Below are 6339 nucleotides of genomic sequence, written 5' to 3'. Positions count from 1 at the left end.
AAATTCTATGACGCGACGTTGACTGTAAAGTGAAATCCTGTACAAAGATTTAGAAGAGATCTGTTTTGTGTTGACTTTGCTAATGATGTCATCACGAATGCTGCTACTTAAAGGTACAGTCAACCATTTTTGCAGTGAAGCTTAAAATGTTCAAAAACTTTACTTCTATCTTCTTAAACCGTGTTCACCAAGCTTCTAGTAAAGCCTTCTCAGTTGTGACCTTTGGTTCCCCTGCTGTTGGCCCTGGCTGTCACGATCCCGGCAATCATTTTTCAGCTGCCTATTCTATTTTGGGTTGGAATAAATGATTAGAAGGTTATGATAGATAACAGGAAGCAGGGTTTACGAATTAGAGAGGGAGGCAGATTAATGGTGGCGATAGGGAGAAGGACAAGGACAGAGGTCAGGGTGGAAGAAAAAGGTACATGGAGTTATAGATTGAGATAACAACTTTGCCAGGGTCCACGGACAAGGACAAACTAGAGAGAAGCTTGAAGACAGAAGGAAGGCTATAAGGAACAAAGTATCACTTTAAAAAGATCCAGAAAAATGTTTCTGCGGCCTATGGTGATTACAACCAGCAGCTACATGAATGAGGAATATTCAGCCTGCCATGAATGAAATACAGCATGAAAAAGCTTCTGGACTAAAGTACTCTGTTCCCATCCCAGTTCATCGTCTGCCAAAAAAAAAAAGGACAGCTGTCAAAACAAGTATTTTACAAGAGGACCTGTATCCGAATGACAAGCCGGAGATTTTCCAAAAAGAACCACAGAGATTTTTTTAAAACATTTTTTAAACTAAGAATAAATTATAACCATTTCAGCAGGATGAACCACAAGGGTTAAAGAACCCTTGGGATGATCCGGTATTAATTGTTTGCCGTTTTGGTGCTCGGTATATGGAGGTGAAAAATATCCACGTAAGATGTGGTCAGGAAGCGTGTCTCACTGTGGTGTATAAACTCTGGTGTACAGTTACGCTCAGATGGATGGTTATGGGTATCTTAACATTAGGCTAAGGAAAATACATATTCCCTTAATAATTGTTATAATAATATGTCATTTTGGCACTGGAATTCTATACTTATTTTCTGGCTAATAATTAGACAGAGGAAAAATATACTGTGTGCTCCATGAACATCTTCGTTAACATTTTCCCCTTGCCATGTGGAAATAACGTCTTCCCATAACACATGCTTTTCCTGTGTATCCACGCGGGTGTTTAATTAATGAGTAACTATTTTTCCATCTAGTGGAATGACTATTTTTACATAGAACGTCTGTGTAATCTGATAAAATCTCTTTTAAACCCCTGGAGGTTTAAGTTAAACAGATCTTTTACAAGAATACACAAAATGGGATGTATGTGGGATCCTTTCTCTTCAGCCCAAAGCTATCCATCTACATTGCAAAATGACCAGGTGCCGAGAACAAACATACCCTTAGAGGGCCGAACTCTGTCAGAGGAAAACAGAGGAAGAAATAGAAGTAGCCCACTTGCCTCCACCTAATCTGGTTTTGTCTCAACTCACACAACAGGGCCATGTAACGTCACGCTACGTGACCCCTCTGAGTGCCCGATACACCCCGATGGGCTGGCCCAGGGTTAACGGTAACAATGGGATGACCATGCTTAAAGAATGTGGACTGGATCGGGGGGGGGGGGGTATAATTATTATCGTATATATTTGAAAAGGCCAAGGTCTTCTGAGGGCACCAATTACTGTCCTTGTGCAAGACGGAAAAAAAAAGAATGAAAAAAACATGCCCTGTACCGGTCCCTGTAAATGTACTTAAAGGCGCTTCTGCAATTTATTAATAATAAATATTGTCTCCCCTGTCCAGAAATAAAACAGGACCGATACGAAATTAGATTAATAAAAATGAATATACATTCTATAGAAAATACTGAAATGGAATTGTTCAGCAAATCCTACCCAGTGATTGCTTGTAAGTGACTGTCCATCTGAAGAGTTAAAGAACAGTAAATCCAAAGCAGGGGAGCAGCTGAAAACAATTATTTTTAGTTAAGCTTAAAACAGTTCCACAAATGAACATTAAACTAAAGTATATCCTGTTTCTTTGCTCACATTTAATGTCTCTATAGATAATATGGCACCGATTAACAAACAGATGTAGGTCAAAGAATGATTGTAAAAAAAAAAGAAATAAAATAATAATTACATTTCACGTCCATAGAGGGTTGACTAGTTTTACCTTTAACTGGGTGATACTAATGGGAAATGCAGGTGCAAGGCTGCTCTGAAGTCTTAATGCACACTAAGTCCATGAGTAAAGGTGCCATATGAGGGATCACTGACCCATGATTTATTTAGGCAATATCGTTTCAAGTGCTACAATGATAAATAATGTATTAAAGTATGACACAGCATGCCCAACCTTTAAAACCTTTGTCTTGATCAATACATAATTCTGTAAGAACAACGTATAGCTTATTCTCAAATTCTGCAGTGCTCTGCTACCCAGCAATAATTATGCGTTTTATCTACCATTTCAGCTTTTCATTTAAGTATTAAAAAAATATCAGTAATTTTCTGTTACGCTGCTTTTGAGAACCGCTATCATGTCTTAAATTAAAGAGGGGGCAACCTTTAAGAAATCTTTAGTGATGGGTCATGGGAAAAGAAGGCAAATATGCATAAAAAGTCCCAGCTATGACTATAAACTGGAATAACTTTTAAAAGGAACTAATAATGATAATAATAATAATACAAATTATACATGGTTTTTAGCACTTCATTCAATTAAGGCTTTATAGGCTTGTTATATCATAGTGAATAAAAGCAAATAACAAAACTGGTTTACGAGGAAGACCATCATTTTTCTCAGCTATATGTGGCCAGAGCCTGAATTGTAAACAGGAAAACTGTCCAGCTGGACCTTAAAGTGCTGAACTCATCCCTAATAAGAAAAACTCCCATCATAGCTCTGTAATGTGAAACCGATGAAGTATTTGAGAACAGAAAGCATAAACACATATGTTGAGAATGATGCTTTGACATTTTCTGACATTATTGATGGCCGTAATATACTGTGACATCTTTCTCCCTGCATCTCATGGCGAGACATTAAGTTTAGAAGTGGTGGGAACTACGAAAAAGAATGTGAACTGTGCTTTATAGAAAAGCCCTAAGGAAATCTTGTAAGCTGCCAATTTAAAGAGTAGAGAGATTAAATGGCTGATTGCACTCATGGAAATGTATTCAATTCAAATTATGTTTTACATTTCTGAATAACCGGACACCTTCGACTGCCAAGCGACATCAGCAGGACCTCCTACATCCTGCAAGGGGGGCTCCGAGTAGCCAGAGCCAGAAAGCTCCCAAGCATGGCGGCTGCCCAGTCATCTCCAGTCTGGCCCTGGATATTGTGTTGAAGATCATGAGAAATAGTAGAAGTGTTTGGCCGAACAAATAGCTGGGGATGGGTAAAGCCATCCATCAGATGGCCGCACGCTACAGTACTACATTGGTCACTCGAATGGCCTAAGATGTACAGAAAGGGATGGGAAGAGTTATTGAGAATGTCCCATTGACAACTCACCAATGTACTTGATGGCCTATTGGTGCATCAACCCAACCTGGCCAGCATATAAAGCATATCTATCTCTGTGTGCTACTATAGTCACCTTAATAACATGTCCCCTACAAATGAATCCATTTTATGTAAATTCTTCACCCTTTTCACATGCTGTGAACTTTTGTGTGGTCAACATCTGAGAGTCATGGAAGTTGTAGTTCAAGAAAACTATGAAGCTAATATAAATAATATAACCTATATCCAAATGCCCTGGTTCGAATAGCAGGTTATTGGGGAGTGTGGCTTTAGCTAGATCTATACATGTGCAAAGTTAACTGCCTTGAGTTACTAACACATATAACTCATCATACTGTGTGCATGTTTGTCTTCATAGTTTGATTTGTTCTGTATCATGCAAATTACCAGTTTCAGCGATATTGGATGTTATCTAATTGTGGATGTGTGTGCTACGCCCATATAATACATTTATAATAATATTTATGATCACGAAGAACACTGTAGGCAGTGGCCACTCACTCTGAATAGAGCAGAACACTGCTCATTTGATCCACATCAACTGGAGACCCATAAGGTGTTCATTGCTCCAAACTCCAGGAGGCACTGGCATTTATAAAAAAAAATATATATATTCCATGAGAACAATGCAGCATCTATATTACATTAAAATCAGATGATATCCTCCAGAAGACTAGATAAAGGGTAAGTATCCATGGAAGTCTTGTGCCAGGTTACTTTTCCTTCACGCGTTTCACCCGTCGCTGGGCTTCATCTTATAAATTAGAATACACAAGATTTGAATCATATGGTAAGTTCCTATTTGCTCAAAATATCTACCTATTGCATAGTATCATATAAAGGGCCAGAATAGGAAATGTTAAGGCGAAAATACTCAATAATAATAAAACAGGGTCATTAACCTGATTAAGACAATCAAATCATGACTCTAATGGAGAAAACTTGCGTTTCTAACCATGTGATAACAACGCGGTTTCATCTAAAAATAGCCTTTCTTTATGCGATACAACATTATCACGTGTAAAACATCATGATGTGCCCTGACAATTAATGAAACGGGTGACATAAATCTGAAACTTTCACAGCTCTTATCACATAATGGAATAGAAACACTATAATCAGCAATCACACAAACGGCACTATTGTCTTTAGAATGACAAGTAATCGCTCCACAACATCAATCTCCATAACAACACACATTAAAAATGATGTAACGCAGCTTAAAAAAAAAAAAGTAATGGCATGGTTTCCATGGAGACATGACACCTAAATATCCAATAATCACAATACAATATACAAAACCTCATACTTACAGTAAGTAAGCGCACTTGAAAGTGTTTGTTATTCATGATAATGATACAGTAAACCAATGCGTTTTGTCATTTAAACTAATACAGATTGTGTTAAGAACATGACCAAAGAGAAATATTTATGATCAACGATTTATGATTATGAGAACGCCGCTCTCACCACCCAGATGTTTTCCGTGGTGACCCAGAAAGGTGGGACTTTATCTGGAGTCTCCGGGCAAACCGGAGGGAAGTCCCAGATATGCTCATAAGAAAGAATAAGGAGGGGTGCAAAAACAAGATGCAGAATGCCCCTGTGGGCAATTAGCATGCCTTGGAACTCTATGAGTGAAACGCTGCTTCTCCCGTTCTCCTGGTTAGGGCACTCAGCCTTCAGGTCGCAAGAATGGTGCTTACGCATGCCCCCTCCCGCTCTATGTCCCTACCAACCCATACAAACAAAGCCGTTTGGGATTAGACACGCTCACGTATGCCATAAATCCCATCCATACATGTCATAAGCAAGTCGCTACATACAACCTTCCCAAGGGTTATTCAAGGGTTAATATTTCAAACATCTCTCGGTCAGCTCAGTTTCAAAGACCCCAGGTATGGTCATAAGTCCTGCTCCCCACAAAGCCACTCTCCCTGAAGAGGGCTGACTGGGTAGCCGAAGTCTGGGACTATCCAGTTAATCTGGCCATCTGGTCTCCTGCTGCTCAATGGGCCGGTTACAAGGGAGATCTTGGATCTCCTCAGCCAGCCATTAACAACTGTGCTGAGCTCACACAGCCTCCATAGGATGCATTAAAGAGTACCGCACACCTTTAAGATACGGAGTGCTGGGATATGACATCATACCTTGGGATTCCGCAATGAGGAAGGTAGTGTTGGAAGGGGCTGGCTGCGGGTGCTGCCCTGGGTCAAGCCAAGGTTAATAGACCACTGTATGAATGTATAGTGGGCAAAAAAAACTGAACTTATGATTTGTAAATTCAACTTGAACCTCAGTAGGATTAGGGCATGATAACTGCACCACCTTTAAGACAGATCAAACAGGCTTTCAGTACCGTCTCTGTGGCGCAATCGGTTAGCGCGTTCGGCTGTTAACCGAAAGGTTGGTGGTTCAAGCCCACCCAGGGACGCTTCGTTATCAGTTGTATTTATAGATGTAATGTAAGGAAATTTTACTTTTTTAAATTACGGAGGAGGTGGTAGATAAATCAAACAGCCTCCCACCAGATGTGGTAGAGTTTAATACAGTGAGAGAATTTATAAATGCATGGTATAGGCATGAAGCTATCCTGAATCAAAGACAAGACCAAGGCATGATTAATTGATGAGTATTTACATCAGGAAAACGGGCAGACTAGATGGACCGAATGGTTCTTATCTGTGGCAGATTCTATGTTTTTACATATTTTATATGGTTGTAGAACATTGATACAAACATTCTGAGCTCCTAGAAAAGA

General features: G+C 39.5%; 1 non-coding gene across 1 annotated transcript; it reads left to right on the top strand.

Annotated features, from left to right (window-relative positions):
- The first annotated feature begins 5938 nt into the window (after positions 1–5938).
- Positions 5939–6012, top strand: TRNAN-GUU (transfer RNA asparagine (anticodon GUU)). Its single transcript has one exon. It is a non-coding gene; the product is annotated as a tRNA-Asn (tRNA).
- The last annotated feature ends 327 nt before the right edge of the window (positions 6013–6339 follow it).

Source organism: Spea bombifrons, chromosome 2, assembly GCF_027358695.1.
Source record: "Spea bombifrons isolate aSpeBom1 chromosome 2, aSpeBom1.2.pri, whole genome shotgun sequence".
Lineage (NCBI taxonomy): Eukaryota > Metazoa > Chordata > Amphibia > Anura > Pelobatidae > Spea > Spea bombifrons.
This window is presented reverse-complemented; position numbering and strand designations above follow the sequence as displayed.